The following is a 26,017-nucleotide window of genomic DNA, read 5'->3' as shown; positions in this document are numbered from 1 at the left end:
GGGAACGTGTCTGTCTCCCTCACTGCTTTATCCCCAGAACTACACACAGTGCTTACCATGTAGTAGATTCTCTATAAATACTTATTGAATAAACAAATAAATAATGGAATGAATGAGTGTCTCTTAGCTCTTCTAAGTGTCTACCTCGCTGAAGTAGGATTTAAAAATGACCAAAATATAGTGTTAAAGCTGTGTGACAATTTAAGTCTTTAGTTTTTAGTGTCTATCTCATTGTTCTTCAATAAACTAAGATGTTTTACTTTGGAAACCTGTGTGATTATTGTAGGGGTAGTCTTCTATATTAGTAAATACATGAGGAAGAGAATTAACATTTATTTAGAGCTTGTTATTTTTAAGCGATTGTAGAGAATTTTAAAATTCATGTTTTATTTTAATTTTTACCATAACCTTGGGAAATAGCCACTGTTATCCCCTTCTTACAGATGATGGCAGTGGAATTGAGCATTGACTAGTAAGGGTCCATGCTTTTCCTTTTAGTGATTTTGAAACATCTTGAGGGCCCTACTGGGTACAGCCTATAATCAGAGAACATTGATGAAGTGCAGGAGGCACAGTGAGGATGATAAAGCAAAGTTCATCCATGTTTTAGCCAAAGCAGCAGGTATACATTTTGAACTTACAAGTGAAAATTCACTTGAAAAAAGGTATAATAGTTTTAAAGTATTCAAATGAGCATACCATAGCATCTTTATCTCCCCACTACAATGTGCGATGATTCAGACAATTTCAACACAACTCAGTTTCCCTGGATGAGTTCTCTCCTCTCCAAGTAATCCTACCCATGCAGAGATATTGAAAGACAAAAAAGGAGAAGTGAGAAGTTGGAAGTATGTAACATATGCCAGATATTCCAGGTAATTTTCCATAGACTTAAAAAAATACACTAGGACATATTAATTCCCTTGAATACTGGTTTGGTTATTCACTTCTTTTCTGTATTAATAACAAAACCAACAAAAGAACAAGGGAAAGAAAAGGTTCCGATTGAGGAAGATTTCTGAACTTCTAAGAACTTGAATAAAAATCTTCCTAAGTGATGAATTTTATTGCTGTGTATTTCTAAAGTAAAGCAGCACCAGCACATTTGTGCCATTCATTTCCAATACAATTTGTAAAGTTATTACCTATTTGGAATATTACCCACTTTTCTTCATGTACAACATAAAAATTTATGATGGATACCCTTTAAATGTGTATCTAAAAGTATGCATTACAATAAAGTATGATTTGTGATGGGAATGAGCATTGCATCTTCATTTTTAATTACCTTTCTCTTATAAATGAACTCAGGAAAATATCAAAGTAAAATGTATCCTATCACAGAAGAATACATCAGGATGACTTGCTTATGATATTAAACATTCTCCATATTAATGACCAGAATTACTCCTCTACTAAATAACCACACAAATCTGAGTTCAGTTTATTTTTTTATGGAGATGATTATTGAATTATGCAATCTATATTCCTTTGCTCATTATTCTGTGATATAGTATTCCACAAAACAGAAATATTTGTAAGATTTAAAATATGCCCATTGAGTTCTGAGAGATTCTTTTATGTATTTTCTATTATCTTAGATAACAATTATGTTCATATATTCTAGGACACTAAATGATTCATAACTGCACTATCCTAAGATATTTTATTTTGTGTCATAAAATGTGGAGTGGTATGAAATAAAACTAAGCAAGATAGGCATCTTATGAAAATGAAACTTTCCACTTAAGTTTGGGAGCTACAACTTTATAAATAACATGCAATATCAGCAAGTTTGCAAAGAAATAAAGTTCAGAAATACATGGAAAACACAATATTCAGAAAAGAGCAGAATGTTAAGTATATATATTCATTTATTTTGTGATATGTTTACAACCTCTAGTAGTAGCCAGCAATAGATTATGTAAGGAAGACCATGCTCTAGCAGACAGGTAAAGTCAAGTCATTGCCAATCCACAATGCTTGGGAGCATGACTCAGCATGCCATATTCCAGGTGGTTTTAGAAAGTATCATCTCAGAGAATGCTGTTTTCACTTTCGTTTTTTTAGATGCAGAATATCTCCCCAAAGTAGTTAGGGTTTATGGTATTCTCAGGAGAACACTGAACTACCACACTTTATTTCCTTTATGTGTCAAATCCAATTCATGGGACTGAAAAAGATGGAAATCAAACCCATGCCAATCTCTTATTCTTCAGATGCAGCAGCCAGCCACAGGGGTCTCACATATAGGATGACCTCGGAGTCAAGGGAAGAAGCATAAAGTAGGTTTAGGGGCTTAAATGAGCTAACTCTGGATGGATGACATTCTGAGGAAGATATTTTCACTTCAAGGCAGCAAATGGAATTTTGATCCTTGGTGAAAGCAAGCAATTTTTATAAATTACCTAGAGAGAACAAGAGGGGCGGTGGGATTAGTCTGATGCCTTTGGGTATGTTTGATACAGGGACTTACCAGAGTCCCTGGGTTATTGAGGAACACAGGGCAGACTAACATCCTGCAGATACTCTCCAACATCAGATGGGGAATAAAAATAGGATCTTTTCATCATATAATCCAAAATCAAACAATTATTATGTGATAAATGAATGCTAAAAAATGGATATGCTTATTTAATATATAGTATTTTCTATGTTTTTAATACATAAAATTTCAATTCTTTAGAAAAGAAGAGTTTCCTCTATTTTTTCCATCTTACTTCAATAATATATATATATGTATATATATATTTTTTTATTGTATTTGTTTATTCATGAGACACAGAGAGAGAGAGGCAGAGACAAAGGCAGAGGGAGAAGCAGGCTTCTTGTGGGGAGCCTGATGCAGAACTTGATCCCAGGACCCTGGGATCACACCCTGAGCCAAAGGCAGAGACTCAACCACTGAGTCACCTAGGCATCCCAGTCTTCAATGATATTCTATTCTAGCAATTAATATGATTAACTATTAATTATTTCTTATGATTATTCAATAGCTCTCGATTTATCAATATTAGATACTGATAACCTACTGACTTACTTCAAAAAAGATAGCAATTTATCATATTAAAATCACTCTGTCCACCTCTGTTCTTATTCCATCCAATATAGAATACTTATGTTATTTTTAAAACTTTGGTTGGTTTTTAATTAAAATGCCAATTTTAGACAACTTTTAAGATTATCTATTGACTCATCTTCTTATAAGGTACTTATACTCTTGAAGATCCTATGCTCTTTCTTCCATGAACTTATATAAGCTAAAACTTTACTTTTATTTTGACAAGGACGAAAACAATTTTATTTTCTTTTGCAGCTGCAAGTCTTAGTGCTTCATTTGGTAACTTCAAATATTACATACTAACACAGAGATTTCATTTCCAAGTATGACAGAGTAAGTGATATTGGATTAGCCTTTCTACTGTAAAATGAAAAAAAAAAAAACAGACAAAAACCAGGAGACAGCATGCAAACACAAATTTTAGAAGTATGGAAATCATGAAATGAGCTCAACAATCATTCCTCTACTAGTAGACAATTTCCTAATGATGGCTCAGCAAGCTGGTCTTCAAGAGGAATGACAATGGTTGAACTGGAATAAGAAGGCAGAGATCAGAATTGGCGGATATTCAAGGTGCTGAATTCTGTAGAAAGACTACTGAAGAAGAGGGAGTAGGCAAAGTGAACGCCTACAAATATGCATGAAGTTTCCTAACTAGTCATATGTGGAGGACCTGGTCTCACGCACACAATGGGAAATTCAATATGAATTACCATACTGCATTGACTATGGGGTTGAAATAAAATAGGCATTAGGGGTCACACAGTTATAAGAGACATTCATGGTGCCATCCGGCCAAAGTGGAGAAATCTCATTACCACCTACTTCACATCTTATACAACTGAGACGTCAGAAAGACCATAGCTTATGAAGAATATGATGATCTAAGTAAGGCCTACACTATACTTTTCCCCGACACAGCTAAAATCCAGCCCTGACAAGGTCCACAGGAGAAACAGAGTTTGGAGATTGAATTCTACCAAGTTGGAAGAGCTTGGGAAACACTGTAGACTTTTCACAGATTCTTCCCAGGAAAGTGCTAACAAAGCCTACATAAGGGCAAGGTTATCAGCCAGTAAATAAACTCCCTACTGGAAAGAAATAAACATATTTAAGAAGAAGTTGATAGTCTCCATAATGTAACATCAAAAATGTCCAGTATAAAACAATAATTTAAATTAATTTAAGTAATAATTTAAATAGTATAAATAATTATAATAGTATGAAATAATAATTTAAAATAACTTTTAAAATCAGATATGCAAAGAAATCAAATTATATGACTAGCAGTGAATAAAACAGTCAACAGAAATCAAATCACTTATGTCTTGATGTTAGATTTAGCAGACAAGTTTAAAACAAATATTATTTAGTTCAAAGAAATAAAGCAGATTTTATAATGATTTTCAAAGAAATAAAAGTGAACAAAATAAGCTGATAATGAATGTAGCTCAGAAAAATGGAATCTATTTTAAAAATTGAAAATTCTAAAACTGAAAATTATACTAACTGAGGTGAAATTTTTTTCTGTGCTTCATAGTAGGCTGAGGATGAGAAAAGAGTCAGTGAACTTGATCACTGAGGAAAAAAAAATAGGGGTACCCGGGTGGTTCAGTGGTTAAACATATGCCTTTGGCTCAGGTTCTGATCCCAGAGTTCTGGGATCGAGTTCCATATCGGGCTCCCTGCAAGGAGCCTGCTTCTCCCTCTGTCTGTGTCTCTGCCTCTCTCTGTCTCTCATGAATAAATTAATAAAAGCTTAAAAAAATTATTCTACCTGAGTAACAGAGAGGAATATGATTGAGAGAAACAAGTACAGAATAGTCAGCAATTGCCAGACAAAATAAAACAGCCTAATGTACACATACTAAGAATTCCGGGAAGAGAAGCATTTGAGAACGGGGTATAATATTTTTGAAGAAATAATGTAGAATAATTTCCCAAATGTAATAGAAATTAATCAACTTGCAGATGCAAACAGATTCAGTAGAAAATCAAAGATAATATGCAAGCACTTTGAGAAAAAAGAAAGATCACACACAGGAAAACAATAATACAAATTACCTACTCCTTATTAAAAATAATGGAGGCCTGAAGAAAATTGAGTGGTATTTCAAAAGGCTGAAAGAATGGAAAGCAAAACCTAATTCTGTCCACCTACTGTTCCATACAGTGAAAATATCCTTGAAAACAAGGGTAAATAGAGCCATTTCAGACAAATGAGAACTGAGAAATTCAGCTGCCCAAAGACCTGCACTACAAGAAATGGTAAAGGATATTTCTTATTTGAAGGATAATAACACTGAACAAAACCAACAAAAACATAGATGTATTGGAAGGTAAAACGAGTGCCAGAAAAGTTAACCCTTAGGTAAGTATAAAAGAGTGCATATTTTTTCTTTTCATAATATTCCTCAGAGAGAACTGACAAAAATAGAATTAGTAAAATGCAAACTGTGGTTTATAATGCACATTGAAATACAAGATATGACAACAGCTCTTGGAATTATGCTTCCACTAGAAGAAAGAGTAGACATAGAGAATCATACTCCTGGGACATCATTTCATCGTAGAAGTCAGAAATGGGAGGTTGGAACTATAAATTGACAAGTGTGAGGTGTAAAGTGGGAGGTATAAAGGGCTAAGAAGTGTGAAGTGTAAAGTTTAAATAATACAACATGGATTCAAAATACCCTTTCATAAATCAACGATGCATATTTTCTTTTTTTGATGCATATTTTCAACTCCAAAACAAGTAGTATAATTTTTTTTAAAAAAGAGGTATACTGGGGATCCCTGGGTGGCGCAGCAGTTTGGCGCCTGTCTTTGGCCCAGGGCGCGATCCTGGAGACCCGGGATCGAATCCCACATCGGGCTCCCGGTGCATGGAGCCTGCTTCTCCCTCTGCCTGTGTCTCTGCCTCTCTCTCTCTCTCTCTGTGACTATCATAAATAAAAAATTTTAAAAAAAGATATTAAAAAAAGAGGTATACTTTAATATATTAAGAAAAGATACAGTACCCTACAAAAAAAAAAAAAAATAGAATGCGTACTGCCATCTGTGTTGAAGTAACTGGTACTCGTCTTAAAAATCTAAGAAACTGGACAAAATTAAAAACAAAATTTTAACCTGAGTCTTTTTCTCTTTGGATGTTACTTTTTTATACATAAAATGCGAGATTTGTTCTTGAACAATGATTTTTCAAATGCGTTAATGTAGACTGGCTCTGTCGGAATTATCTGAAGAACTGGTTTAAATATCATTTTTTCTTTTTTTTTTCCTTTTGAAGATTAGTTGACACATTACGTTAGTTTCAGGTATACCACATAGTGATTTGACGAATCTCTACGTTAGCTATGCTCACAAATGTAGCTTCCACTTGTCATCCTTAAGCTATTGCAGTATCACTGACTGCATTCCCCATGCTGTGCCTTTTAGTCCCATGACTTATTCATTCTATAGCTGGAAGCCTGTACCTGTCACCCTCCCTCACTATTGCGCCCATCCCCACATCTCTCCTCGGGCAGTCAACAGTGTGTTCTCTGAATTCATGAGTGATTTTTTGTTTGCTTGTTTTGCTGTTTAGCTTCCACATATTAGTGAAATTATATGATATTTGTCGTCCTTTGTCTGACTTATTTCACTTTGCATATTCTTGCTTAAAAAGAGTCTTGCAGAATAAGAACTTCTAGGAACAAACCTATTCTAAAGAGCAATCAGGTATGAAAACTACAAAACTAAATGATCTTCAGTCTCACTTGCAGCTCATACATTCTAATCCCCTGAAAAAAATTAAATTTATTTGCTGTTTTACTTCCAGTAATAATACATCTTTAAGGATTTTTCTTATGAACATGCCATTAAAGCATCAATTAAATAGACTTGCTTATGAATTTGGATGTTTAATGACCTTTTCAATGAAATGTTTCATCTTAATACCCCTTCACTATAAATGTCTCGTTAAAAGGAGAATACTCCCAGGAGCATATAGAAGTTCTGAATTTATAGGGTCAGAACTACAAATGATAAATAGTAGCAACTGGATGGATGCTACAAAATAAATCTTCAGAAACCAAATAATTAGTAGCGCAGGTTTCTAAACCAAATTCTATGTTTGCCAACATAAACACAAATAATTAGAGGCCTAGGAATAATTGTGAAATTGTGGACTCTTACATAATGAATGATGGTCAGGAATGGTGTGTATTTATCATTTCTTTCCTTTTATTTATCAAAGCATTTAAGCTCACTTGCCAATGGGATGCTGCCTTAAGAGCCCATTATCTGTTCCAAAAATTGATTTTCAATTAATCTGCATCTCTACTTCTTACCTTAGCCAATATACCTCCAGGAAACACTGCTCACTGAGAACATTAATTCATGAAATTTGATTAGTTGACACTTAATGGGCTCAAACTGACACTTCCTCCACCTCCTTGGGACATGTTAATTACACATTTGGTTTCTATAAGTATATATAACTAAATATAACTCTTAAGACTGTCTCACACATTATTGGAGACCAGGTCAAGCCAATTGATGACACTGTGCAGAGAGATGAAATGCCCACCTGAGTATCTGATACAGACATGACCTGGATAAGACCAGTTATTTCCTCCCCCACACATAAAAATATTTCCTAATATAATTTATTCTCAAATACAAATGTGTTCATCTGTAAATGAATATAGCCAAGAAGGCTTATTCAAGTGAAACAAACACAGAAAGGGGAAAAAATTAGATATGCCAAAATGATCAGTGTTCACTCCCGCTCCCCTTTGCTATGCCCCTCCTCGCATATGTAACATGAGTGAGTCAGTGTTGTGAGCACACCGACATAGATGCTCACAACTGGTGCACAAAACGAATCCAGTGACATGTAAAGAAAAGTTGTATAAGCTTCATATTTTCATTGTCACACAAGATAATGACAGGGTATGCCTTTATGACTAACTCATCGTAATCTCTTTTCTCATCTATTTCTTGCAAAAGGGAGCTGGGTTCCACAGTTCTGGAACTTTTTTTAGCCATGATCTTTTCTCAACCATCTTTTATGCCAGTTTTGGAGAAAAAGATTTTTAATCAAGACTTAGACTAAGATCTTCCTCCTTTATATTCCCCTTATGGATCATATTACTACATAATGAATATGTTTTTTCCTTTTAACTTAATAATTTTGTTTTGAATGTGAACAGTTTAAGTATAAAAGTATCTATTTCAGAAAATGTAGACTGAATAATCAAATAATTTCATCTTTAAGAGCTAATATTGATTAATGAGATCATTATGATTTGAGGGCAATTGATTAAGAGACTACAGATTCTAAACCTACTGAGTAGATGGGGTCCTTTTTGAAACTTGTGGCCTTTTAATTATACATTTATTTGACATTAGTTTTAAACCCCCAAATAAATTATATTTGTAATCCATTTTATAATAAAAAATTCTTTTATATTTGGCCTATTTTTTTAGTTTTTCCTTGTATGAATCTGAATGTCTATCTGCTATCATTTTCTTTCTACCTGAAGATTTTATTTTTTTTATTATTTATTAATTCATTTATTTAAAGATTGTATTATTTACTCATGAGGAACACAGAGAAAAAGGCAGAGACTCAGGCAGAGGGAGAAGCAGGCTCTCTGTGGGAAGCCTGATGTAGAACTCCATCCCAAGAGCCCGGGATCACAACCAGAGCCAAAGGCAGATGCTCAGCCACTGAGCCACCCAGGTGTCTCTGAAGATTCTATTTTAATATTCATTTTAGTACAGGCTTCTTGGCCATCAGTTCATTCAGATTTTGTCTGAAAGTCTTTAAATCCATTTCCCTTTGGAATGATACTTTCAATGGGTAGAGATTTTGAACACTATGAAGATGTCTTTCAATTACATGTGTCCTTTTTTTCTTATTAACCATCTGCAGTTATTTTTTATTCTACATGTATTGGATTTTCTTTTTTTCTCATTTATTTTCTGTATCAGTGGTTTGTGGTAATTTCATTATCATATGCCTTGATGTGTTTTTCTTGATACTGTTTGAGGCTTATAGAGGTTCTTAAATCTGTGATTTTATAATTTTCACCAAGTTTTGAAAATTTTTGACCATTACAAAATAGGCTATGTTTATATCAATAATTAAATTGAGATTATTAAACTCTCAACTATAGGTTTCCTTCCCTGTGAATGTCACTCTATGTCAGTTACTCATGAGCTAAAAAGCTATTTTTTTCCTACCAACCTTTTCTTCAAGTCTTAACAACAACTCCTCTGCTCTGATCATCTAATTCCAGAAAACTGATCTTGGGACTATCATAGATTTTGGGGACAGCAATGAGAGAGGGGGATGTGGTTCTCTCCTATGTATACATTGTATATGCAGAACTCTCCATTTCCCACACCACTGCTGTTACAACAGGTAAAACCTTTCATAACACCCTTCAAGATATACTGATAGGGATGCCTGGGTGGCTCAGCAGTTCGGCATCTGCCTTCGGCTCAGTGTGTGATCCTGGAGACCCAGGATTGAGTCCCACATCGGGCTCCCTGCATGGAGCCTGCTTCTCCCTCTGCCTGTGTCTCGGCCTCTCTCTCTGTGTCTCTCATGAATAAATAAACAAAATCTTTTTTTTTAAAGATATACAGATAATAGATGTAAGGAAGTTCTATAAAATTTCTCCTGTTCTTACAGATGCAAATTCAACTCCAACATTTTCCTTAAAGTTTCTCTAAAGATATGACTTTCAATTTTTGGCTAATATTTTCTCTCAATAAGATTTTGAAAATATGCATCTTGGGAACCAATGTTGCTTACTTGAAGTGAATACAGTTCTGCACATTTCCAGCCCAGTTTGAAATTAGAGGGGGACACATAACATGCTGTGGAAAATGGACATGAAGTAGAGATGGTATGTGTTCCATGTATGTATACCTACTCTTCCCCTAATGACCAAAGAAGCCTATTTGATTCTGTGTCTGAGTGACTGTGTGGAGCAGGCCTAATGAGCCTCAATGAATATATAACATGATCAAGAAGGAATTTTTGTTACCTTAAGCAGCTGAGAATTCAGTACCCAAGGATGCCTGTTACTGCAGCATAGCCTGTCTTCTTTTGACAAGTAGACCATCACGTATTCCTAAGTTTAGCAGTTTGTTTTTACTAATGAGAGATAGAGTATATCAAATAGTTGAAAATTTTAAAACAGTGTGGATGGACAGCATTTAGAATAAATATTTTATAACATGATGTGCTACATTGATTTTGCATAGTACTTAATGGCACATTTTGAATCTAAAAGAATCCATGCAAATTTTTATTTATTTGTGTATTTATTATTTACTTACTTATTTACCAACTTTATTCAGTAAATCCTGAAAAAAGATTATTGGCCCCAGAAAACAATTCAGTTGCATTTAAAAGAACCATTATTGTTGACGGGGTCCGAGATTGGCCAACTATTCTTCAAAGTCAGCATTTCCTTTAGAGATCACAGTTGACTACATTTCATGGTTTTCTTGCATCTAAATTTTCAATTAATAGGATGTGGAAAATGTGATGGAACCCACTTTCAGGCCAAGTCCCTCATTATTATTATTTTTTTAACCTAAGGTGATCTGCACAGTCAAATGTGGGAGAAGGTAGCACCACCTTGAATAATTCTATCATTTTAGTTCCTGAATAACTCAACTGAGCAAGAGTCCCCTACAATAAACTTTATGTGTGACAGTGTTAAGCCACACTTCTCAGTGTTAATGAACTAACTCACTTAAGAAGCTGAGATGTCAGGATTTATCTGTATCAGCATTTAACTTACTTTAACAAATTATTTAACCCACGTAGCTTCAGCTTTTCTTAGTTAAATTCAGGCAAACAAAGGGCAAGTTTCATTCCTAACAGAAATAATCATTGCACAGAAAAGATCAAAAGCCCAAAGTGCAAAAGTGCTCTAATTAATCTTTTTAAATGGTTTCAACAACTGATATTTTAAAGCCTCTGCTTATCAAGGGATTTGTTTTTACATCTCAGAACAAGGCATCTTCATATGATTTCTGTGTTTCTCAACAAGGCATTCATGACTTTTTTTAATGCTGTGTCTTTGTCCCTAGGGCTCTTCTTTAAATACCTAGTCCTGAAAATTCTTTGAAGACTTTGCTTCAATGTTATCTGATCTCTAATCACCGGATCGGAAGTTATGCCCTTTCATTTGATTATTCAATTTATTTGGTTGTTTTCTATGATAAATTGTCACATTTTCAGTTACTATATTTGGTCTTTTAAGTTTATTTCTGAATCCTAAGTAGAGAATAAACTACCCCAGGGAAAGCATCACATCTTGATTTATTAATGGCGTCTAAGTGCCTAGCTTTGGAAGATAATCTTCAATGATCATTTTGAAGTAGTATAGAGAATAAATCGGTCAGAAGTGCAGTAAGAAGCAAAATGTAGGAGGTGGGTGGCAGGGGAGGCTAAGGAGGGATAGGAGGAGGCTTTTGCAGATAAGAACAAATAAATGTTTAGCAGTACCACAGCAAGTATAAATGAATAAAATAACTACATTGACTGAAACTGAATAGTAATCAAAACAATGACTGGGGATCATCCATGGATTAATCCCTGAGTAATCAGAGAGAAAAAAGGTGGTGTCTAATAATTGCAGAAATAGATATATGTTACTTTTCCCCCCTCTATTACGTTGGTTCCTTCTCCAACAGAAATAGGTTTTCAATGATGTTTGTTAAGAATAAAATTCTGAAGCCAGAATCGAATACAATAGAATTCAGTAAGCCAGGATGTAGTTTTTTTGGTGTTGCTCCCAGGAGTAGTACAGTGAAAATGTAGGAAAATTGTGTGCCTAGATTAAGAAAATTATTTATAGTGGCAGCACTAAGGGCAACTAAGTTAGCATGTAGTGTCTGAGTGCAAAAGATACTTGTCCGTTTAAAGGAGATCACTTCATAGCAATAGAAACAGCAGGATGGCACGAGCAAGAAATCACAAAACAGAAGGAGACATATGCAGGAAAATGTAGTGAAGTGCATAAAACCGATAAGCTCAGTAAAGAAGGCCATCACCAGTGGTTAAAACAATAGCAACAACAACGACAATAACAAATTTATAATACATTTGTAAAGCTCACATAGATGTAATGATATTTGGGTTCTGAATGAGTACAAAATGTGTTTCTACACCTCTTACAACACACACAAAAAAATGAATAGCACTATGATCCACTGCCATAATTCCAGGTATGCATAGAATCAGTCTTTTTTTTTTTTATTTTTACAAATTAATGGCTCAACTCCTTCCTTGATTAAATTAACCTGACAACATATCTTTTTTTTTTTTTTTTTGAGTTTTGTTTCTCTTGTTACTCTTGGACTATAAAAACTTTTTAATGGGATTTATTCAGTCCAAAAGAATTACATATATATTTAACCACCAGACCAGAGAAAGGCCTTGTAAGAACTCAACATCTTTACTGGTAGAACCATGTATTACCTGCTGCCATTTCCATAATGTCCTTAATGTGTCATTTTTGGGTGCTGGTTTCCCATGACTGGGGCATTCATTCCACTACATAAATCTCCTCCTATTCTAATCAAATAGAAAACTGTGTGTGTGTGTGGCGGGGGTGCAGAAGAATATGACATTAACTATTTTGAGATATTAGACAGCAGGCTGAACAGGATTTTCTCCTTGAGAGAGAGGGATAGAGTTCGAATGGAGTGAACTCTAGGATCTGTCTGATTTTCTACTTGGATATATTTAACTGATTTGGAGAAAAAGGCAAACTCAAGCTAGTTAAGGTGAACCCATCAAGTTCAGCAGATGAGGATCAGAATTTAGGATGCCTGAGTTAATTAGATGATGCTTGCCAGATTAAGGTACCAACGTGGAAGGAGCTATGCAGAAAAGAGATCCTGAAAGCTGTATAGAGATCCCATTGAGTCTTGGGTTGACTTTGTACCTCCAAATGTGAGGGGTATGTAGGGGCCAAGGGCAGGCTCCCCCAAGATGGAGCACTTTGGCATGAACATTACTTTGAGCTAAAAGCAATCCACGGCCAGCAGATTCAGAAAAACCTCTTTAGCTCCCCCTCAACTGCCTGCTTTAGTAGGAAGAGAGATATTAACAGAGACTCCCTTTTATCTAGGGCACTGACCTGCATAATAGGGCAAGCTTTGTTTTTAAAAACATCTCCTTTCATCTCCCTACTAATAACTTTTCTTCCCAACCTCGCACTTGTATCCTCAGACCCTACCCCTCTCCTTAGCTCATATAAGCTTCATGTTGCCTGTTTTTTGTAATTTCATGTCTGTGTGTAGATTCCTCCGCATGCCTATTAACTTTGATTTTTCTTGTTTATACGTCATGTTGATTTGATTCTATGTCCAGCTAGAAGGACTAAAGGGCAGAGAAAGCTCTTCCTCCCTGATAAATAAAACTTCTAGGGACTGGAAAAAATCAACCAACCACCCAACCAACCAGAGAAACAATCAGGATGTTATATGGTAAATATTCTTCAGAGTACAAAGTTGGGAGACATTCAAATTCTTACCAGAGTGAAAAGACCTTGCTAAAGCAGGACATTTGGTGGAGGTACCAAATGGGAACACCTTAGTAATAGAGCTAAATTACCATGAGAATAAAGGATATTCTAATTCAGAACTGAACAAAAATTGAAAATAAAGCTGAATAGATTCAAACTAAATTGTAAGTAATTTAAATGACTGTCAAACACACTTCAACATTTTGTTTGGTATCTAATTATCTTTTAATTTTAAAATTAAAACATGGTCAATCCAGGAATATCCTTGGACATTCTTTAAGTCAAGGTGACAAATTCCAAATCCAAACAATTGGTTACTAGATAGTCAAAAAAGCAGTAAAATGTGACTTATAACCGAGGCAATGTATGTGTGGTGGGGAGTGAATACAAATAGATTAATAAATGATATAATTGATGTAATTAGCAAGGATTTAAAGATGGGCAGCTTAAATATGCTCAAGAATACAAAGGAAAATGTGACCATACTAAGAAAACAAATTTTTTAAATAAAATTAATTTCTAGAGATAAAATATAATATCTAAAATTTAAAAAAATCATTGAAGGCATTTGCCAGAAAATAGATGCTGATGAACAAAATATCACCAGACCTGATGACACAGTTATAGAATTGATGTAAACTGAAGCACACTGAATAAAAAGATAGAAAAAATTAAAAATTCGTGTTTCAATGATAGTACTATAGTTTGACATATGCATAATTGGAATCTGAGAAAAATACAGGAAAGGGCAGATAAAACAGTTGAAGAGATAATGGTTGAAATTTTATGAAAATTATAAACTCACATATCATAGAAATTTAAACAGAAGGAAAATTACACCATATCATATTAAACTGCTAACCAAAATGAAAGCAAGAAAACATTCAAGGCAACCAGAAGCAAAGATAGTGTAACAATGATAAAAATAATGTCAGACTTTAGAAAACTAAAAAAGTCAGAATATAAATAATAATTCCATTAAAGAACTGACAGAAAAAAATACCTTATTGTAAAATTCTAAATTCAGGGGAAAAATATCTTTCAGATAAATATGCAGATTAAAACTTAAAAAATAAAACAGGAGAGAATTCATTTCCAGGAATTGGACATACAAGATAATATCAAAGTTATTCAGGTTAAAAGAAAGTACTACCAGTTAGAAAATTATATAGATACAAAGGAATGAATAGTGTGAGAAAATATCATTCTCTCTCTCTCTCTCTCTTTTTTTTTTTTTTTTAGCTTTTAGGTGCTTTGTTAATTTTATAATGCATGTAGAACTAAAAGTATGCTAAAAATAGCATAAATGATTGGAAAGAGAAAATAGAAGCAATGGTTTGTAAAATTCTTACATTACATACAAAGTGGTGTAATATTAGTTGGAACTAGACTGTGATCATTTAAATTTTATGTTGTAAACCCTAGAACAACCAATAAAAATAAAACCATAAGATATAAATACCAATCCGATAATGCAGATTATGTATGAAAATAAAATATTCAATTAATTCAAACGAAGGTAAAGATAAAAAATATCCAAGAAAAAGATGTGACAGAGAGAAAACATATACAAGATAATATGCTTAAAGTCAATAATTTTGGTGGATATATCAAAGAAAAACGATCTATATATTATAAATATAAGGTAAAGATTGCCCAAATAGATAAAAATGCGAGACCCAACTACATGATGACAAGAACTACAGTGTTGATGTGGACAAAGCTAATTTAACAATAAAATAACATAGATAATATAAAATTAATCATGAAAAAATGGAGTGGCTATATTAATTTCAGATAAAATAGATTCCAGAACAAGGAGGATTACCAAGAATAAAGCATTAATTTAATAATTATAAGAGTATTAATTTATAGAGAAGACACAAACCTTCAATGCTTATGCAACTAATAATGGAGCTTCAAAATACATGAAGAAAAACTTACACAGCAGGAAGGAAAACTAATGCACACAAAACATTCACCAAGATAGACTTCACTATGGCCATGGTAGCCATCGACTAATTTAAGAGTATTAAAATCACACGCATTTTTTCTTTTCTGACTGCAAAAAATAACAGATATTTGGAAAATCCCAAAATATTGGAAATTAAAACAGCATATAGCACAATTTCAATAAAATTATATGAATATATAAATTATGAAGATAAATTAAAATAAAAACTAATATATCAAAAGTAAATGCTTATGTTAGAGAGGAATGAAAATTTCAAGATACTACTCTAAATTTACAGTTTAAGCAGCTAAAAAAATGAAGTGTAAGTGAAAACTACACAAATGCATAAAGTAAAATAGTAAAATGTAAAGAAAATTAATGAAATAATAAATGAATGAAAATAGGAAAATGTAATATCAAAAGTTAATTTTTTGAAAAGATTAATAAAATAGATAAACCTGTTAATCACACAAAACAAAGTAAAAACTATTGATCCATTTGTATGGAATTCTAGAAATAGAGAATAAATCTATAATGACAGAAAGTGGAACAATATTTGTTCTCTTTGGTTTAATAAATAATATCAAAGGAGCAAAGGGGAATTTTCTGGAGTGATGAATGGGTTCCATAACCTATGGTGGTTACGTGACAGTGTAGTTCTGTTCAAGTCTCACATAGTACACGTAGAGTGAGCTTTTTGGTGTGTAATTTATGTCTAAATAATGTTGATTTATTTAAATAAAAGAAAAATATGGACATATTCGATATTCATTTATGTATGAGATTGATTGATATTAGAAAGAAAAGATTAACTGGCACTTGGAAATACTTTGTTTATGTTCAAACAGGAGAAATAAAATATCAGAATGAATTATGTCTATGATTATACCCAAAATTAAATTCTATAAATCCATTACTCCTTTACTGTTTGACTTTTATGTTATTATTTTATTGTTACTATTAGTTACATTCATGATAAATATGATTATTATTTCAAAATTCACATAGAAAAACACATCTCCCTTACGTCTACTGGAAATGTTCATTCTACGTAAAGAAAAGATGATGAATTTGTGCTTTTCTGTTTATCTGCTTATCTGCATCTTCAATTTTTATTCCCAAACTTATATTTCCACCTGAAGATTTTTCTCATACATTACCACAAAATTGGTGAGATCGTGTACTTCAAGGGCCAAAAACTGTTCAATTTTTTTTTTTTATATCTTTAACACTTTTTAAACTAATTCTTCCTCTACAGTGATTTGGTGAGTATTTTTGTTTTAGCCATAGCATAACTGTCATGCAAATGGCATTTTTTGCCTACTACCAAAGAGCCAAAATCTGAACACTTGTGTCCACCGCATCCTGTTGTCAGTCATCATGCGAAACACCACACAATCAAGCTTTACTCTCAGGGAGAAGAGACATAGTTTCAGTAGTGGCTACCAGTCCCCAGGGCTGCAGATCCCTTCCAGTGACAGCTGATATAGGGAACACCCCTATTATTCTGCAAAATAAAGATCCCGTCCTATCCCTGTAGAGGCCAGATATAACAATCGAGTTTGCCAGGTGCCATATGGCAGCTAAACAGAACAAAAGAATACATACTGAGTCTGAAACAAGGAAGGTGGTCCCAAATAAGGTGATAAGCCCAGCAGACTGAGAATTCTATCTCTGGATAAGGAAATTTCCAGGCCCAAACCCCATTCTTATACACCCCAGTAGGCATTAAAAGACTATATTGCACATTAGCTAAAGATCTGGTGGTAGCAGCACCTGGGGGGCTCAGTGGTTGAACATCTGCCTTTGGCTTAGGTCATGATCCTGGGGTCCAGGGATCGAGTCCTCATCAGGCTCCCTGCAGGGAGTCTGCTTCTCCCTCTGCCTGTGTCTCTGCCTCTCTCTCTCTCTGTGTCTCTCATGAATAAATAAATATTTTTTAAAAAAAGGATCAGGTGGAAAAAATGAAAAAATAAAAAGGATCAGGTGGTAATCATATAGTAATTTATAAATGTATCAAATTAATATATTGTACATCTTAAGTTTACACATTATATGTCAATTATATCTCAATAAAATAATTTTTAAAAACAGTTTTTTAAAATTGCCTACACCACTTATATCAGACACAAAAATTAACTCAAATTGGATCAAAAATTTGAATATAAGACCTGAAACCAGGCAGCCTGGGTGGCTCAGCAGTTTAGCACCACCTTCAGCCCAGGGCCTGATCTTAGAGACCTGGGATCGAGTCCCACGTTGGGCTCCCTGCATGGAACCTGTTTTTCCCTCTGCCTGTGTCTCTGCCTCTCTCTTTCTCTCTCTCTGTGTCTCTCGTGAATAAATAAATAAAATCTTTAAAAAAAAGAAAAAGACCTGAAACCGTACAACAGAAACACTAGGTGATAAGCTCCTTGACATCTTGGAGATGGTTTTTGGGCCTCACACCAAAAGTAAGGGCAAAAAACACAAAAATAAACAAGTGGGACTATAGCAAACTGAAAACCTTCAAAGCAGCAGAGGAAATCACCTAATAGAATGAAAAGGCAACCCATTGAATGGGAGAAAATATTTGCAAATCGTATACCTGATAAGGAGTTAGTATTCAAATATATACAGAACTCATACATTTCAGTAGCAAAACAAACAAAAACCAAAAAAAAAAAAAAAAAAAGAAAAAGAAAAGAAAAAATCCAATTAAAAAATGGGCAAAAGATCTGATAGACATTTTTCCAAAGGAAACATAGAGATGGCCAACAACTACATGAAAGGATGATTAATGTCACTAATCATTAGGGAAATCCAAATCAAACCACAATGAAGTATCATGTCACACTTATTAAAATGGCTATTATAAAAAAGACAAGAAATAAGTTCTGGCAAGGATGTGGGTAAAAGGGAACACTTGTGTACTGTTGATGGAAGTATACATTGGAGCAGCCACTGTAAGAACAGTATGGAAGTTCTTCAAACATTTAAAAATAGAACTACACTATGATCGAACAATTTTATTTCTGATTATTTATCCAAAGAAAACAAAAACACTAATTTAAAAAAGATATATGCACTCCATATGCATTTCAGTATTATTTACAACAGCCAAGATATAGAAACAATCCAAGTGTCCAGCCACGAATGAATGGGTAATGAAGATGTGTGTGTATGTATATGCATATATTATTCAGCCATAAAAAAGAATGAGATCTTGCCATTTGCAATAATATGGATGCAACTTGAAGCCATTATGCCAAGTGAAACAAATCAGAGAAAGACAAGTACCGTATGATTCCTCTTACGTGTGGAATCTAAAAGAAACAAACAAACAGAACCAAGCTCGGAAATACAGAAAACAGATTGGTGGTTGTTTTCATAGGGTTCAAATCTGTATTTTTGTATGTAGAGGGAATTAATTTCTGCACTAATCGCTAATAAATATTGTATTAACTTGTCGGGGGAAAAAAGAGAAAGGGTGAGAACAGATTGGTAATTACTAGAAGTAGAGTGTAGAGTGGGATGAAATGAGTGAAGGGAGTCAAAAGGTACAGACTTCGGGTTATGAGATAAGTAAGTCATGCGGATGTAAGTTACAGCGTGGCGACTGTAGCTAATATTGTGTTGTGTGTTTGCAAGTTATTAAGAGGGTTGATCTTAGAAGTTCTGCCCATAAGAAAAATAAAAATTTGTGACTATGTGTGGTGATGGATGTCAACTAGACTAATTGTGGGGATCATTTCACAATTATGTGCCAATATAGAATCATTTTTTATGTTACACACTTGAAACTAATACATCATATGTCAGTTGCACCTCAGTAAGAGACAAACCAACAAAAGTTAAGAGGGTTTCATTCACAAGAAACTGCCTTTCCGAACTGTATGGTCACTAGATGTTTGATTCAGCGCGACTTCAGATACTAAAGCATATTTACTAAATCAAGCAAAACAAGATGTAAAATTTCTTTCAATTTAAAAAAGAAATTCATGTTTTAGTATGCATTTATGTTTTTTTCATTATGTAGTATGGACAGAAGTCCTTTGTCAGAACTGCCTTTTTATTTTCTTAACAGACTCTTGCTATTTTTTTTTTGTTTGTTTTTGTTTTATTTTGTTTTGTTTTGTCTCTTACTATTGATCTTGACTAGACAACGTTGTACAATGTCCTTTTTTTTTTTTTTTTTTTCATACAGTTAAGTTTCTCTTCGGTTCCTAAATGACCTTTCCTCCTAGAAATATTTGTCCTTCTAAAATTCCTCCAAGTCACCACAATAAATTTATTTAATAAAAACAATTCAGACCTTTCTTTCTTTATTTTAGAGAGAGAGTGAGTGTGGGAGCACTCATGAGCTGGGGGGAGGCGCAGAGGACGAGGAGGAGAAAGAATCTTATGCAGGCTCCACGCTCAGTGCTCAGTGCGGAGCCCCATTTGGGGCTCAAACTCAGGACCCGGAGATTATGATCTGAACCGAAATCAAGTGTCAGACACTTTAACCAGCTGAGCCACCCAGGTAAAACAAAGATTTAGACCGTTACAGCCCAAGTACAGTTGCTTCTCCTGGATAGAATTTTACTTAACTGTTATTTAACTGTTCTCCTTTCTGCTCAAATATTTCCACATTAATGTTTTCAGAAATATAAGCAGTCATTTTGTTTCCATTTCTCCTTAGTATTTAGCCCTGTACACTAATCATTTATATGCTTAATAATACATTCAATTAATCTCTAAATTTCTATACCTTGTGTTCATAGATTTATTCAGAGCCTCAAATTTTCAATTTCAACAACATAATTTTGACTCCATGGTTTCATTCCCTCTAATAAGATCATTTCGAGCCATATAGGATTCAGATTCTTCAAATGATCCAACCTGAAGAAAAAAGGCACAATTATCCTACCAATAATAAAGAGTAATCTTCTTGCACTAAGCCTCATCCCTGAAATCAGTGAAAGTTTAACTCATACTAGAAAGTGCTTTACCAGCCGTTTCTAAATTCAGAGTTTGGGGGTATGAGTTTTAGATAGGATTCGATTTATTATTTAAAATCTTGTGCTCTGCTCCAAACTCCCTTTCTCTTCGATTCCAGAGGTACCAAGTAAGATGAAATTTTGTGAATCTACCTTCATTATTAAATATGATTTATCCAGGGATGTCTGGTGGCTCAGTGGTTGAGTGTCTGCCTTCAGCTCAGGTCATGACCCTGGGGTCCCAGGATCGAGTCCCGCATCGGGCTCCCTGGAGGGAACTTTCTTCTCCCTCTGCCAGTGTCTCTGCCTCTCTCTCTCTCTGTGTCTCTCATGAATGAATAAATAAAATCTTTAAAATAACTAACTAAATAAGGTTTTTCTTGTGTTCAAGTAAAAAACTTAAGGCCATGAACGTTATTTCTTATGCCTTCCTAAGTCCTTTGTGCCCTCTCCTCATGCTTGCTGTCACCTTCTGCGGCTGAAGCTCCTGACTACCAGTTAAGGTCTCTCTTCCTTTATGACACAGTTTTATTCCAATGCAGTGTTACTCTGTGTTTCATCTTTATTTTTATATTGTTTGTTTATGACAGTATTTTAAAACTTTATACACTGACTCCTGGCTATAGTAGTCACATTATGGACAATAAATGTTTGTGGCTTAATTCTGGAGACCTCTTGGTGCAGGGAAGCAGTCATCATTCATCTGTTTTAAAATTAGAAATTTTTCCTGGCATATTATATTTTCCCTTTTACTCCAGCTTTTAGCTTTATTCTTCCTCCTGTTCCTATTATTTTATATGCCTCATCATTTAGTTATTTCATGACATTTTATATCATACATAGATATGCTTTTCTGATGTACAAAAATAAATTTATCTACTTGGCATTTACATCTATCTCTGGTTACTTAAAAGTTATTTGAAAGCAAAGTGTGATCTAGAGTTCTGTTTTTAAAAATAAGTCCTTCCCAATGATTCATGGCATATTTTCAATACATATTTTAAGTGGAAACAAGTTTAAGTTTATTATAGGAGGGCACATTCAGTTTATTAATTTTAACTGGTGAAACACTGCTTTCTTTCAGTGCCAATATCTCATTTTGGCATTTTACCTAAAAATCTCCCATGATTCTAGGCACTAAAATGATTCTTTGGTAAAAGTCAGGCGCTCTCCATATCAATGCCACGTTCAGTATCACATTGGCTGTAAAACTAGGGGCTTAAGCAATCATTAAACATACATAAACCCTGGTTTCCTCATTTGTGAAATGGTAACATCAGGATCCATTCAGAAAGTTCCTGTAAAATGAAATGAAATTCTGTTTGTGAATGACTTGGAATAGGTTGACACATATCATGAGCTTAATAAGTGATAGCTATCATTACTGTCACAGAGATCTCCAAAGAATAATATATAACTATTAAAGAAAAGCCTACAGATTCCAATTGAAGTAAACAAGTCCTATTTTTCATTGTAAAGTGGCAAAGTGGAGAGTAGTTTCCTCTTGGGGGAGCAAATGGGCTATTATCAAGGAGGGATACACAGGAGACCTCCACAATGATAATAATGCTCTGTTTTTTCTACTGGGGTTTTATAAGTGGTTAATTTGTAATTATTTGTTAAAGTGCACACCTAAATGGGATGATCCTTTCTGCAGGAATATTCCACAGTAAAATGATTACATAAAACATGCATGTTTATTATGTATGTGTACATATTGTTATATGTACATTATTCTATCACATTACATATCATTTACATATTATACATGCTGTGTTACATTACATTATATATATATATACATAAATATATTTTTCTTAGTGGTTGAAGTTAGCACAATACTATATAAGCTATTTATATAAATTGTATTGATACCATTAGTTTAAAATACAGTTCACTGAAAATGTTTGAAGTAGGTTTGGAAATCAAGGAATAAAAACTATGTACAAATAAAATCTATTAACTGATTTGCAGAAGTTTCAGGCATTTATACTAAGCACTCTCAATCATTCTCACATTAGGCAGATGACAAATGCATCAGGTAAAGGTTAAGTTTCAGTGGTATAATAAAACATATTGTTGCTACTACAAGATCAAAGAGTAAGTAGGCCATTAAAATAAAGTCAATATGGAATTTTAAAAATGAAAATATCCAGGATACAGAAACCAGATGATGGAGGAGAAAGAAAAAGAGCTATATTTTTTTTTTTCTAATTGTATAGAACATCATCCCAGTGATATTTGCTAGCTGGCAAAACTATTGCTTACCCTTTTAAGCTTTCAGATCTAAAATTTGTAATGTGCAGTTCAAGTGGCTACCTAATTGTTTAGCCTAGTTAGCAAATCATTTATGATTTAGGACTGTATTTGCCAAAATAACTTGTATAATTTTTAACACATATGCTGTATTCTTTCATTTTGTTCTCTTTAGGTAATTATACTCAATTTTAGATGGCATTAGAGTTAAATTATGTTAGTAATTATGGTACAGTGATAAAACCCCAGGCTATTGATCCAAGGATATTTGTACGTTCTTTTATTCAGTGCACTGTTTGAAACATGATTTATTACTGCCTTAGGCCAGTGTTGATAAAATGAAAGATCTGAACTTATGATATCCATTAAGACCCTTTGGGGACCTGAAAAAATGTCTTCAATCTTTGTCCTAAGATCATAGTTAAACACCCTAATGAAGGAAATTGACTTTCTTTGTGTTAATTTAAATATGAGTGTTTTTCAAATAGAAGTGAAGAAGGGAGAATAAAAGAAAATAAGAGAAAAAGGATAATTAAGAGGAAGAGGAAGAAAGAAAAAGGGGAGAGGAGGAAATCAAAAAAAGAGAAAGAGGGGTATAAACCGATGATTCAGAAGTAGAAACAGCAAAAGAAAGAGCAAGAACATGAGAAGGAGGTAGAGAGAGGAAGGAGAGAGGGAGGGAGGAAATGGACAAGCAAGGAAAGGAGAAATCTACACTACTTGTTTTCTTATAAGAACAACAAGCTCAATTTAAAAGTATATTGGAGGGATTCCTAGGTGGCTCAGTCAGTTGAACAGTCCACTCTTGATTTTGGCTCAGGTCATGATCTTAAGGGCCGTCAGCAGGGGAGTCTGCTTGTCACCCTCTCCCTTTACCTCTCCCTCTGCTTGCTCTCTCACTCTCTAAAATAAATTTTTAAATCTTTAAAAAATAAAATAAAAGTATTTTGGAATTTCTTTAAGGTCAAAGTACTAATTTATTGAACAATGACTTTTCTAGCTAATTAATGCATATAAATAGCCATTTAAAAACAGTTCAAACAATCGATTTTCCAATGTCATGCACATTTCCAAATAAAGAATTTCAAAACATCTATTTCTGATAAATGACTAATGTATTCACATAATAGCCAAATCCACCTCTTGAGTTTATGCTCGTTTTTATTCTTCTGTTGTTATTGGCTGATTACACTCTACAGCTTTCCTTCTCCCTCTGCTCCTCCTCCCTGCTCCTGAGTGCTCTCTTTCTCTCTCTCAAAAAAAAAAAAAAAATTAAAAATAAGGATTTGTGAATATTTTTACAGAAGTACAAGTTTTGATACATTTTGAGCTGTAAAATATAATCAGGGCTGCATCTCATGACCCTGAAATCATGACCTGAGCCCAAAACAAGAGCCAAACACTTAACTGACTGAGCCACCAAGGTGCCTCCCTAAATTATAATTTTTGTTTCATAAAATCCCACTAGATGCCAATCACTAAAGTTTATTGTACAATGTGAGCTCATGAGGACAGGACCCTAAACATGCAGATGCTTGAACAATGCCTAGGAGGTACTAGTCATTCAATTCATATGTGTTGAATGAATGAACGCAAGGAAAGAAGAAAATGAGGAAGGAGTCTGAGCTCGATGTCCTTTCACCAATGGAATATAGTATACTTGGTATGTATTGCTTTGGTAGATATATCATCAATTGTATGATGTTGCTATTATTTTTATCCATATTGATTTTAACAGCTTTAAAGATATGCTTCAAATTCTCAAAAATGAAGGTAGAGAAAATTAGAATTATATGAATGTCATCTAATCCAAACATTTTTCTAATGTGACATGACTTAGAATCTATGATTTCAAAGTCCTTATCATTGTTAATCAATTCGAGCTAATGAATAAGTAGAGATATGTAGATACTGACATGTTCCGTTGGCAAGTCAAAATGTTGGACTTCTGTACAAACTCACAAAATCAGTGAGCTATTAAAACAATCTGAATCATTATATAAACGATCGCCACTGACATAACAGTTTTTGCTGCAGGCTGTCTTTGCCCTACTTGTAACCATAAAATTAGTTTTTAGATCATCAGAATTTTTTTTTTAAGAAAGAAGAGCATGTTTATATATTGCTTTTTTTTCCCACAGGAGACTACTTAAATGAAGATGCCAGTGGGTAATATTTTATTCAGCCTACTGTCCTTGCAAAGCATGAAGCTTAACCCCGGTAGCCTTTTCTACTCATTAGAAAGCTATGAGTTCATTAACTGTCATATTTAATCAATGGAATTCCTAATCCGAGATGTTTATAAATATAGCATCAACACAGAAAACACACACTACCATTACAATGATCAATTTTGAATTTTTTTCATTAACATAGCTTAATACTTCAAGTTCAAAACCTTAAAAATTGTCTAAAATAAATATGAAAATAGTTGTCATCAACTTTTTCTTTTACTCTTTGGCTCATGATATAAAGTCATACAAATTATCCTCGCTTTCCATTCGGCTAGGTGATGGCCAATGATATAAACCATTCAAATGGGGCAGCCCCAGTGGCTCAGCGGTTTAGCACCACCTGCAGCCCAGGGTGTGATCCTGGAGACCCGAGATCGAGTCCCACGTCAGGCTCCATGCATGGAGCCTGCTTCTCCCTCTGCCTGTGTCTCTGCCTCTCTCTCTCTCTCTGTGTGTCTCTCATGAATAAATAAATTAAATCTTTAAAAAGATAAGAAAAAATAAACCACTCAAATGAGTAGCTGAGGATATTTCTTCTTACTTTGCCTTTTGATTTTAGTAGGGGATTGATGGCCTGGATCTTTTCTCTTTTTTAATGCTCACATAGTCTTAGCACTATTTTTTTGTCCACTTAACTGTAAAAAAAAAAAAAAAAAAACATGCTTTAGTGATATGATGGAACCACAGGCTCTGGAGAGGCTTGATTTGATGGATCACTTTGCCTCTGTCCCGTGCTTCCTGTCACATGTCTAAACTGCTTGCAATATTGAGTTTTTAGGCTTTCTACTCTTTTTACCTTTTTTATTTTTTTATATTTTTTTTTGTTTCTCATCCAGAGCTGTCAAGGAGAGGGGCTACATTTCTTCAATTTTTTTTTTTTAAATCCCAATGTAGTGAACAGAAGCTAAATTTAAAATTTACACCAAACATCTCATCTGAATTTTAATGTGAAATGTAGGAAAACATTCAGAATAATAGTAGTTTATTTGGCTTCTTCATCGTTTTCC

At 34.0% G+C, this 26,017-nt stretch overlaps 2 long non-coding RNA genes across 2 annotated transcripts; one reads left to right on the top strand and one right to left on the bottom strand.

Annotated features, from left to right (window-relative positions):
• Positions 1-1,905: 1,905 nt before the first annotated feature.
• On the bottom strand, positions 1,906-20,730 carry LOC111098924. Its single transcript, XR_005370022.1, has 3 exons — positions 20,674-20,730; positions 20,292-20,422; positions 1,906-2,408 (listed from the first exon to the last, which is right to left on the bottom strand). It is a non-coding gene; the product is annotated as an uncharacterized LOC111098924 (long non-coding RNA).
• On the top strand, positions 20,003-25,191 carry LOC119869407. Its single transcript, XR_005370023.1, has 3 exons — positions 20,003-20,063; positions 24,245-24,439; positions 24,918-25,191. It is a non-coding gene; the product is annotated as an uncharacterized LOC119869407 (long non-coding RNA).
• The last annotated feature ends 826 nt before the right edge of the window (positions 25,192-26,017 follow it).

Source organism: Canis lupus, chromosome 15 (genome assembly GCF_011100685.1).
Source record: "Canis lupus familiaris isolate Mischka breed German Shepherd chromosome 15, alternate assembly UU_Cfam_GSD_1.0, whole genome shotgun sequence".
NCBI lineage: Eukaryota > Metazoa > Chordata > Mammalia > Carnivora > Canidae > Canis > Canis lupus.
The sequence above is the reverse complement of the archived record's forward strand: the minus strand, read 5'-3'. Positions and strand labels throughout refer to the sequence as shown.